At 47.0% G+C, this 12,359-nt stretch overlaps 1 long non-coding RNA gene across 1 annotated transcript; it reads left to right on the forward strand.

The window, feature by feature from the left end:
- The first annotated feature begins 7,481 nt into the window (after positions 1–7,481).
- LOC125415206 (uncharacterized) lies at positions 7,482–10,476 on the forward strand. Its single transcript, XR_014998090.2, has 2 exons — positions 7,482–7,706; positions 10,263–10,476. It is a non-coding gene; the product is annotated as an uncharacterized LOC125415206 (long non-coding RNA).
- The last annotated feature ends 1,883 nt before the right edge of the window (positions 10,477–12,359 follow it).

Below are 12,359 nucleotides of genomic sequence, written 5' to 3' on the forward strand. Positions count from 1 at the left end.
GACCATTAAGCTCTACTTACAACAGTCAACCAATTTCCCAGTCCAGAGTTTGAAAGTCTTCCGCAGTCTCCGAAAAGAAAAGACACATGGTCGTTTCCTTTACAGCAACAGCCCACTCCCCGGTAACTTCTGTCCCTTTAATATTGCTGGGCTAAAACACCAGGACAAGGCAAGGCATGGAAGGAAGGTTTTATCTGGGGCACATTGCTTCAGAGAGATAGGTGTTCACGGTCATTATCACACCGGGGAAGTGTGGCAAGCGAGCGTCAGGGACTGACGGCAGCAGGTCACATCTCCAACCACAAACAGGAAGCAGAGTGAGTGAACTGGAAATAGCTTTCAAGCTCTGAGCCTGCCCTCCGCGATAGAGTTCCTCCAGCAAGGCCACACCTCCTAAGTCTTCCCTGACAGCCACCACCTGGGGGCCAGTATTCAGATGCCCAGACTGTGGGGGCACCTCAGTCACAGCACCACGGAGAGCTTGTGTCAGAAACAAGGCAGAGAGAGCCCATTCTAAAAGTTATCCTTTCACTGCCACACACGAGCCGTGGCACAAGTGTGCCCACGCTTGCACACACACTTCTGCTACTACTACTAAGAATAATAACAAAACAAATAGAAAAATAAAATAAATGTTTGAGTATAATTTGAGAAGAGTGAATTTTTTTTAAATAAATTTAAACTTTAGTCATAAAGTGAGAAAAAACTGCCAGAGTTTAGCAGTTGCATGGCTGGGAGCAGAGCTTGGAAGCTGAGGTCTGTGTTTAACATCAACAAGGCTTGGATTCAATCCCCAGTACCCCCTCCACACACACACACACACACACACACACACACACACACACACACACCACCCAAAACAAAACAGTGGGGTGTTTATTTTTGTCCCTAATTACTAAGAGTGTTTGCTATTCAAAGAAAGTAAATGAATAGAAAATGAGGGACATTCTAATAGTATAAATTCTAGAGTGCTTAGAAGAAAGAAAACAGCCTGGGTCATTGTTCTTTGTCCACAAAAACAATGGGCCTTAACAGTAAATTGGGTCCTAGATCAAATTTCCAGCTGCCCTCACTCAGAGTGGGAGCCGATTTACTGCGGGAGGATCAGTGCTGTGGGATGTCTCTGCTTCCTAGGATCTGAAGGCCACAGATAGGAAGACCACTGGTAGGAGGGTCGCAGGGCCATTGAGCACCGAGCACCGGCATCCAACACGTAGTTGGTCTAAGCTCTGTGAATAATGAGCTCAATTTCAATTGCTAAAGAGCCATGGTCAAAAAGCAAATTCAATAATCTTCCTGGCAACTGTCATTACTTATGGCCTCCTCCTGGCAGCTTGGCCCTGCCCTCTGGGTGCTCAGATCTCAGGGAGCCAGGTTAGAGAGGGCAAACTTCGGTGATCTGACAGATGCCGAGGGTAAACCAGATCGCTCGCAGAGCAGGCCGTGGGACTTTCTCGTGGGGGAGAGAAGCTGTTGCTCCAGGAAATCTAAGTCCTATTCTGACCTTTTTGACACTTAGGCAAACTACAAAACTTGCCTGGTGGAAGTTTTTCTTGTCTCTTTATCCTAAGCATACAGATTACTAAATGTATAGGTGAAGAAAGCAGGAAGATACTAGAATTTGGGGGAAACCCATGAAATTAGTAAAATCAACACTTAAAAATGTAAACTTGGTGGAGGGGAGGAAGCTGTAGAAGTGGCCGAGAGGACTGGAATTCAGCTCCCGTGACTCATGGCTTACACTACCAGTAAACCCAGCTCCCAAGCCACCTAATGCCTCTGGTTTCAGTGGCTCTGTGGGCAACTACACTCGCATGCACATACCCACACGCACATACCCACACGCACATACCCACACGCACATACCCACACGTACATACCACAAGTACATGCAATTAAAAATAAATCCTAGCCAGGTAGTGGTGGTGCACACTTTTAATCTCAGCACCTGGGAGACAGAGGCTGGCGATCTCTGAGTTGAAGGTCAGTCTGGTCTACAGAAGGAGTTCCAGGACAGCCAGGACTACACAGAGAAATCCTGCCTCAAAAAACAATAATGATAATAGTAATAATAATAATTAATAATAATAATATGTTAATGACAATAATAAATCCTAAAAACAATACAAGCTGGGCTGGGGAGACTGCTCAGTGGGTTATTAGACATGTTGCCTTAGTATGAGGAAATAAGCTTGAATCTTCATCATCTACTTAAAAAGCCAGAGAAGCTGGAAATGGTGGCATGCACCTTTAATCTTAGCAGCAGGGAGGTAGAGGCAAAGAAGCAAAACCCTGCACAGCAAATTCCAGGTCAACCAGGGCTACATAGTGAGACCCTGTCTTAAACAAACAAACAAAAACAGAGAAGAGGAGGAAAAAGAAGCTAGGCATGACTGTGCAAGTAAGTGTTTGTAATTCTATTGCTCAGTGCTGTGTGGGACAGAGACAGGAGGATAGATGGGGCCTATTAACCACTGTCTAGCTCTAGCTTCAGAGGAATAAGGCAGAAAGTTATAGAGAGTACTAGATTCTTCTTCTGGTCTTTGCAGTGCATCCATGAACACACACCCATCCATATAAACACACACACATGCATACACCACATATATATCATAAGGAAACCATAATTCCTGAGTTTGAGAGGTGTCAGGAGGATCAGACTCATACTCATCTATGACTTCAGGGCTAGCCTTGGCCACATGAGGAGAGAGAGAGAGAGAGAGAGAGAGAGAGAGAGAGAGAGAGAGAGAGAGATAGCTGACTAGTAATGTAAAATATAATTGTTAGATAATGTGAGCCACCATGTGGTTGCTGGGAATTGAACTCAGGACCTCTGGAAGAGCAGCCAGTGCTCTTTGCCACTGAGCCATCCCTCCAGTCCTATACCTGTGACAGCAGCTTTTTGAATGGTCCCAAGAGATCCGCCATTTTAGTATTCAGACTGTTATGTGATCTTTTCTTCTTTCTTTTAATCTGCTTTCGTTCAGTGTCTGAATGGGTTCTTTTAAGGCCGCCGAAGACCAAGGAAAGCTAGCAGGAGTCCCTTCTCTCCTTCCACCATAAGGATTTGGGGTTCAAACTTAGGTCATAGGCTTGGCAGTGAGAGCCTTTACCTCTGGGCCATTTATTTCACTGGCTCTTATGCGACTTCCAACCCTACCCCCATCCTGAAGAAACACACCTTTCGTCTTTCCTTCCTTCCTTCCTTTCTTTCCTTCCTTTCTTCCCTCCCTCCCTCCCTCCCTCCCTCCCTCCCTCCCTCCCTCCCTCCTTCCTTCCTTCCTTACTTCAAGACATGACTGGCCTGGAACTCACATGTACCATGCTGGCCTTGTTTGCCTTCTCATCCAGAATGCTGGGCTGTTGTGGTGTTTTGAGACAGGGTCTTCCTATGTAGCCCAATGCTCAGCATCCAAACGCTGGGATGAGGTGTGAGCTACAACATCTAATTTCAAACTTCTTGTTTTGTTTTGAGTCTGAATCTCACTAGGGAGCTCTAGCTGGCTTGGAACTCACTATGCAGACCAGGCTAGCCTTGAATTCAGAGACTGACCTCCCTCTGCCTGCCGTGTGCTGGGATTAAAGGCTTTCGCCACCATGCCTAACTTGTTTGAACCTTTCTCTCTCTCTTTTCCCCATCTTTCACATGTAGACAAGTATAGAGAATCCTTATCTTGAAATTTCCTTGTCTCTCCACCATGGCATGTTTGGATAGCTACAAAATCAGAAGGAACTTTCATTTTCCCTGCCCCACCCACTTTGCACAGGTGTGGCCCACACCAACTTTCCTTAAGTGCTGTTTTCACTGTCCTCCACTGGGAAGAAACCATAATGAGATCTGGTTATTACAAATCATGGCTTGACTCCTCTGCTAGCTCAGAAGGCTCCCCAAACCCCAACCCCACCCCTGGGAGCCATCTTCCTAAACTCCAACACAAATATTTTGATTGAGGCTGTCTGGTTTGCTCATAGGCCCATGGTATCCATACTGGTGTCTGCATCTGGAACCCTCCTGTTGCTACATCTACGTAAGTCCTACAGCCATGCTGGTCTAGCTCAAATCCTACATCACACTAAGATTCCCAGGAGGTCTGTTTCTCTGATGCTCAACTTGACCTCACAGGTCTCTGTGGGCCAAGATTCCCCAGCAATCCTTAAGGGCCACGACTCCCACAACAAACTCCGCTATTCTCATTCTGTAGAAGCTAAAGCAACAGGGCCTCCACTCAGCCACCTTCTTTCCTCTTCAGTGAGGACAGTGTTTGGTCTCCCCTCACGCCTGCTGTTCCTGCTGGAGTTCGTGGTGAGGAAGCCAGCCCACGCTCACAGCCCTGTCCTGCTCCTTGCCTTGGCTGAAAGCTGGGCGTTTCCCCTGCTGCTGCCTTGAAGGAGACCAGCTTCTCCTGGGCTGTGGAAGTGGGAGTCAGGGGTGGCCCGTCCCAGTTCTATCATGCTGCTGCCACGTTGTCGCTCCGAAAATAAATAAGAGACCAAGCCAACTACCAGGCCTGCCAGGCTTCCCACCCACATCTGTCCGTGCTTGTATCGTCTGGTGTTTACTGTCTTTCCCATGAGTATAAGAGAGGGCAGGGCACCTGGCTGGTATTAATCCTCTTCTTCAGAATTAGTCTCTAAATTACAGCTTAGAAACACAAGTCTTTGTATCTTTAATCCTTAAGAGGCACTTGGCTTAAAGGTCCTCCGTAACCATCCCCGCCCCCCATCCCAGCGACGACCACCACTTATTCTTATGTGGATTCTTCCTTGATGTCTTGTCTCCCTTGAAGTCAGGGTCTTTGTGGGGCAACTCACCATCTTCCCACTGTTTACCAGCTCAGCTCCAGGGACTTCAGCTACCCTAAGCTATTCTGCACAAAGGTTTAGAGCCAGCCCAATGTTGTTCCCTCTGCCTGCAGCCTCCCTGAAGCAAGTAAGCTCTATCAAAATCCCCGAGGTTCTGGTTTGCAGGAACATACTAAAATCCATACGAAATCTCAAGAGACCTAGACTAGCCATAGCCACCTCGAGTAAGAATAGAAATGGAAGCTGGATACGGTGGCACGTGCCTACAGTCTCCAGCATGCAGGAGGTGGAAGCAGAAGTGCCAGGAGTTCGAGGCCAGTCTCAGTTACATGGAGAGTTCTAGGCCAGCTTGGGCTACGCTATGTGAATCCCTGTCTTAGGAACAAAACTGGAGATTTTTAAGCTTTACTTTTGTCTTAGTTAAGGTTTCTATTGCTGTGAAGAGAGACCACAACCACGGCAACTCTTTTCTTTTTCTTGATTTTTGTGTGCATTGGTGTTTTGCCTGCATATATGTCTGTGGGAGGTGTCAGATCTTAGAGGTACAGACAGTTGTGAGCTGCCATGTGGGTGCTGGGAACTGAGTACTCTTAACCGCTGAACTATCTCTCCAGCCCTGACCGCGGCGACTATTATAAAGAAATCACTTAACTGGGGTAGCTTGCTTACATTTCAGAGGTCCAGTCCATTGTCCTCATGGCAGGGAGCATGGCAGCATGCAGGCAGACGTGGTGCTGGAGAAAGAGCTGAGAGCTCTTCTATCTCGACCAGCAGGAAGTGATCTGTCAAATGGTCATGGCTTGAGCATATGAGAGCCCTCAAAGCCCACCTCCACAGTGACACACTTCCTCCAACAAGATGACACAAACTTCAACAAGGTCACACCTCCTAATAGTACCATTCCCTTTGGGGGGGGGCGTTTTCTTTCAAACTGCCATAACTTTGTCGCCCATGCTGGCCTCATAAACTTTATTTTTTGAAACCATCCATGTTTGGCAACTGAGCTCTATGTCCACCCCTTGCCTCAAACCCTCAATCCTCCTGCCTCAGCCTCCCAAATACTGGAATTGAGAGCATACACCACTATGCCCAATTTATGCTTCCGATTCTGAAAAATTCACTGCAAATCAACTTCAGTCAACACAAGTAGACACATAAGCCAACGGAATAAGATAGCGGGCCCAGATGTAAACCTTCTCAAATACCGTGTGGCTTTCAAGAGAGTGTCAAGACCATCCGTGGGCCAGAAAACGAACGACATTGGAAAAGGTGAATACAAGCCTGCAAAATAAGGAAACTGGGGGACAGGGACAGAGCACAGCTGGGAAGGTGTGTGCCTAGCGGATGCCAAGCTGGGCCAAGGCCCGGCACCTCATAAGCTGGGCGTGGTAGTGCGTGCTTGAAACCTTAGGACCCAGGAGGTAAGTCAAGAGGATCATCTTTGGCCACCTCCCGAGCTCAGATCTACCACAGCACCTTATCTCAAGCAAACACCCCACCAGGCTGCCGCATGTGTGCCAGTAGTAGAGCACCTGCCTTGCAGGCACAAGACACTTAATTCAATGAAAACAAAAGAAGAAAAGCAAAAGCAAAGCAACTACAGACCTAGAGAAAATAACTGTTGAATAACACATACGAGATAAATTGTTTGTATTGCAATAAGTAACTTAGGAATGAATGAAGTTTTGTGGTGCTGGGAATTGAATCTGGGTCTGTGAATACCAGGCTAGCTTTCCACTGAGCTCTACCTACTCCCTGCCCCACAAATGGTTGTCCTTTTATTTTTTAAAACAAAGTTTGAGTCTGTTTCGTCTTGCTTGTTACCTTTCTGAACGGTAATTCACCATTAGGGTAGGCTGACTGCAGATCTATCTGGTCCCATCTGCCTGTTTCCACCTCCCCTGCCTGGAATTATAGGTGTCATGCCTGGGTTGTTTGCTTGCTTGCTTGCTTGCTTGCTTCCTTCCTTCCTTCCTCCCTTCCTTTCTGTTTGTTTCGTTTTTCAAGACAGGGTTTCTCTGTAGCTTTAGAGCCTATCCTGGAACTAGCTCTTGTAGACCAGACTGGCCTTGAACTCACAGAGATCCTCCTGCCTCTGCCTCCCTAGTGCTGGGATTAAAGACGTGTGCCACCACTGCCCGGCTTGTTTTTTCTTAAAGTTTTATTTTTAAATATGTATATGAGTTTGTGTATATGAGTGCAGGCTTCTGAAGAAGCCAGAGGCATAGGAACGCCTGGAGCTGGAATGCCAGCCGCCTGTGAGCTGTCTGATGCGGGTCCCGGAAGAGCTGCAAGGGCTCCTAACCCTTGAGACACCTGTCTGGCCCACACCTGGATTGTCCCCCGGTTTTCTGGGGCTAGAACTCAGCCCTTCCTATCAGCATGACAACTTTACCCGCTGAGCTATCTCCCAGACCTCAAAGCTGGAGAATAGCAATGTAAAGTTTTAGTGCGCTAGCTAAATTCTGCCAGTGCTACCCTACCAATGTTAGGGGAGTATCATGAGTACCGGTCCCAGAGCGCGGCTGGAGCCGGCCTGTTTGCCGGCCCTCATTCCTCCAGCCAGAAGCTCCCACAAGGGCTGGCCGGCGTCGGGGTGGGATGGGGTCTTCGCTGCTCCTTAGAGCCCCCCCCCCCCCCCCCCCCCCCCCGCCCGCTCTGGTCCCTACTGCAGATTCCTGCTGAGTCACCGCTCCTCCCACCTGCCGCTGTCACTGGGCCACGTGGCTTCTTTCCCAACACGCAGACCCAGAAGTGTGTGTTATGCAAACGAAGAGCAAGCTGGAGAACACCATCCCCTCCCGCCCACCAAGAAGCACTTCAGGGGCTTTTTATGTAACTCAGAGATTAACCGACACGAGGTGCCTGAGGTGCCTGTGGAGAAGAGCCTCAGGAGAAGCCAGGTGAGAAACCAGTTTGCGGCTGAAGGGACTCCCCAACACGTTCAGTAAGTCTCAGGAGAAGGACAGAGGGTGTGCTACTTGGAACAGATGCGGTTTTTGTTTGTTTGTTTGTTGATACAGGGTTTCTCTGTAGCTTTAGAGCCTGTTTTGGAACTTGCACTGTAGACCAAGCTGGCCTCCATCTCAGAGATCCACCTGCCTCAGCCTTCCAAGTGCTAGGATTAAGGAACAGATGTTCTTAACAATATTACTGCAGCAACCATGGCTACCATACACTGATAGATAATAGGAATAATAATAACATTGGTCCTGTCTGTTGCCATACTCGGTGTCCAGACCTTTCTGCATACTGGATGTCAAGCCACTGCCAGTGTGAGTACCTTGCACAACTCAGAGTCTCAGCAAACTACAGACAATTATAATAAGTGGTATATCTTATGTTTCTTTCTTTTAGCTGTTTATGTGTTCATTCGTTCATTCATTCATTCATTCTTAAAATGGAGTCATTATTTGGATTGGGTTTGCCTTAGTCTTCCTAAGCGCTAGGGTTATAGCAATGTGATGACGGCCATGTTTATTTATCTTCATAAACATTTTCTGGTCTCTGCTATACCTTTGTTCCTCCCTTTCCCTTCTCTCCTTTTCCCCTTCATTCCTCCCTTCCTCCTCCCTTCTCCCCTCCTTTTCCCTGCTCACCTCTTTCCTTTCTTCCTTTTTTCTTTCTACTACTTTTCCTTCCCCTTCCTCCCTTTGCTTTCTTTCCTCTTCTTCCCCCTCCTCATTTTCTCTCCCTCTCCCCTTCCTTCCTTCCTTCCTTCCTTCCTTCCTTCCTTCCTTCCTTCCTTCCTTCCTTCCTTTATTTACTTCCTAACAGGGTCCCATGTAGCCCAAGCTGTCCTAAAAGTTGCTATATAGTCAGGGTCGGTCTCCTGATTCTTATGCCTCAATTTCCCAAGTGTTGGGATTACAGGCATGTGCCACCAAGCCTAGCATAAGCCTTTGCTGTAGTATTGCCTCCAAAAAAACACCTCGAGGTGCTGGAGAGATGGTTCAGCGATTAAGAGCACTGGCTGCTCTTTGTAGGGGTCCAACACCCACATATTACCTCATAACTGTCTATAACTCCATTTCCGGAGAATCCAACACCCTCCAAGAGCACCAGGCATGCAGAGTGTGTGTGTGTGTGTGTGTGTATGTGCATGTGTATCCATGTATGTGTATACACATGAACAATTTTTTACATGGGTTGTGGGGATAGAAAAGAAGGATTGCCTTAAGTTCAAGGCCTGTGATGAATTTTATTCCAGCCAGAGTTGCATAGCAAGACGCTGTCTCAAAACAAAACAAATATTTTATACTCCTAAACATACGTTTATCTTAAAGTAAAAAAAAAATTCGTGAAATTCGCAAGGCTGGAGATGAGGCTTAGTGGTAGGCACACTTACTTACACACAGGCAAACATTCATATACTTAAATTTTTTTAAAATGAAATATTTATTGAGCACATATTGTATGGCCAGCACACTTAGGCCACAGAGTGCTTTTTTACATACATACATATTTCTAATCTAGTTTAACTACTATCTTACTGAGTGATGGTGAGTGTCTATGTTTTCTGAGGCTGACTGTATTTATGTGTAATTTGTGTGCTATGGGATTGCTAACAGGATTAGAAATACATACAATGGGTCCAGCATGCTTTTACATATCAAGAAGCACTTGATTTTAGTATCACGTGATGTGGACTTTGTACAACTCGTGGTTTAAAAGAATCCCAGAGACAGAGAAAGAATTCCCTTTCCAAGGTCATGGAGGGAGCGGAGACCAGACTGAGTCCCAGCTCACGGGTAGCAATGACCAAAGCAGAGTGTCACACTGGCCGGTATGATTCGACTTCTCGAGGCCAGGTTTGCTCTGAGAACTTGAATAGTTATGTTCCCTATCTTGGACAGATGAGGCATTTCTCTGCCAAGAAGGATGTTTAAACTTTGGGGAATCAGACTCAAGGACAAACTCCTGCCTCTCAGTGTCTTCAGAGACTTGGCACAGCAGGGCTAAGAGTACAGCTCTGTCCGTCTGAGTCCATGATTCCTCAGATGAGAAGCAAAAAATGTGAGGCCACGCGGCCTTGTGTTCAAAAGCCTCCCTCAAAAGACGTGTGTCTCTGTCTGTTACCATCTAGAGAGAACATTTTTGGGAATTTCCTACCATCAGTTTGAGAGAATAAAACCCTCACTTTCCCATCCCACCCTTTCTAAACTCCCTGCATCCTGTACTGTGAGGCCTTTAAGGTCGAGGCATGATTTGATTTTTGGTCTCAGTGAAGAAACTAGAATCAAGGCAGATCTGAGGGAAAACAGTTAACTTTCTGACCCCCTTGTCCTCACTCGAAGGAATTTTTGTGTGCGTGTTTATTTTCTTAGTGTCTCTTGGTTATGCTTCTCGTTTTGGTTTCATAAGTGAAATATTCCATCTGTGTATTTATTTCCCAGACCTAGTCCCCATAATTGTAAGTAAGAATGTCTTCCAAACTTGGTTCTCGTGTAACCCCACAGAGACAGACATTTTGTCTGGTGAGATGGCTCAGTGGGAAACACGCCTCCTGAACAAGCCTGATGACCTGAGTGTGAAGAGAACCAATGGTGGAAAGAGAGAACCAGCTTCCAAAATGTGTCCTCTGGTGTGTAGCTTGCGCACATACGTGTACACACACACACACAATAATAATAGGAGTAGTCATGAATAATAAACAAAAATTTTAAAATAGTACCTTTTGCAAGGCGCAAGTCTCGTGGCTATTTTCTTTCAAGATAAGGTCTCACTCTGTTGGGTCAGGATTGAGTAGGAACTCACCGTGTGATGCAGGATGCTGTGGAGCTCATGGTCATTCTCCTGCTTCTGCCTCCCAGGTACTGTTACTACAGATGCAAGCCATCACGTTCCATTCAAGTCTTTTCATAGTTCAGCTGCTCTGAAGTCTTTCCTTCCTTACCCGTTTGCCCCTCTACATAGTCCGACTGGACAAGCAAACCTGCAGCAGTTCCTCCAGGCTGCCCTAAGCAGGCTTCTGCCTTTGGTTAACTCAACTAGGAAATTCCAGCGCCCAGAAACCAAGTTTACCTTTTGTGCTTCTCCCAAGTGCGCCTTGACAGGACTCTTGCCCATGGACCAAATACATTAAAAGTGGGAAGCTCCACTAGGTTATTGCACAAATAGGGCAGAATAGAGAAGAAAGAAACCGTGTTCAAAATTATCTAGAAGACAGGTGTGGTGGTATAATCCCAAGCACCCAGGAGATGAAGACAGGAGGATCAGGAATTCAGCACTAGCTGAGGCTGCGAAACCCTATCCCAAACAAACAAACAAACAAAAAAATTAAGGAGACATTTTTTTTCCCCAAGACAATGTTTTTCTGCAATTTTGGAGCCTGTCCTGGAACTTGCTCTGTAGACCAGGGTGGCCTCGAACTCACAGAGATCTGCCTGCCTCTGTGTCCCGAGTGCTGGGATTGAAGGCGTGCACTACCACCACCCAGCTAAGAAAACAGTTTTTAAAACCATGCTAGGACAGCAGGTGTAGACAAGAAGTTTCCTAGCAGCTTGTAACCCAGAAGTTGGCTCTGAAGACATGGAGGCATACAGCTTTTAGAGCAAACATTTGGGGCTGTGTTTCTTTGGGTTTCTTGACTAAGCAGCAACATGAATTTATACTCTGAGCTTACTTTCCTAAACTCAGGGGAACTGCTTATTGGGGAGTGTGGGTCTTGGAGAGTGGGATTTAGCTCCAATCTCAGAAATCTCTCTGCAAACCAGGATGAGGGTACCAGACAACGGGGCAGGAATCCTCACTGGGGACGGGAATCCGGCAGTCTCACTGATTGGAGAGGGTGAGCCAAGCCCATGTCCTGCCTTGCTGATGCATGATTGGGCTGAAGAAAGAACTCATTGACTTGTGTAAGGAAGAGAGCAGTGTCCAAAAGGCCAGGCTGGAGAAAGAGGCTGCCTAGAGCTCAGTGCCTGGCAGGACACCAGGTCCGAGGACTCCATCAAAGCCTCTCTGAGCATGGGTTTGTGTCACAAAACCTGGGGATCACAGAGACACATGACAGATGGGAACCTACAGTTCGTCTGTTTGTTTGTTCTAGACATGTCGGAGGCTGTGAGAGCTGCAGTCCAGCTCTCCTGTGAGGGAAACCCAGACCTGTGTGAGCGGAGAATGCACACTCCCATCACACTGGGCTCCCTAGAATCTTACTTCCTGCCCAGCCAGGAGCCAGAGACGTCAGCGGCTAGGATCTAGTCTAACCCTGAATCTGTGGCCTCACAGCTGGGCACAGATCATAAAATAGAATGGATGGGTTTGACTGAGTCATACAACTCTTGAATGTCAGTTCTGGGAGCTGGGGGCACAGCTCAGTTTGTAGAGTGTTGCCTAGAATACCTGAAGACTAGGTTTGAGCCCTGGCACCACATAAAAGCGGGTATAAAGCACACCTGCCATCCTAGTACTGGGAGTACTGGGAACTGTGTTTACATAGTGAGTTCTAAGCCAGCCTAGGACACATAAGCCCTTATTTGAAAGGACTAAGAAAGTGCCAGCATTGGACAGCTGTCTAACAGGACTGTGCTGCTTGGGCCACCACTCTGTGTCAT

The sequence above is a fragment of the Myodes glareolus genome, chromosome 19 (genome assembly GCF_982192425.1).
Source record: "Myodes glareolus chromosome 19, mMyoGla1.1, whole genome shotgun sequence".
Classification (NCBI taxonomy): Eukaryota; Metazoa; Chordata; class Mammalia; order Rodentia; family Cricetidae; genus Myodes; species Myodes glareolus.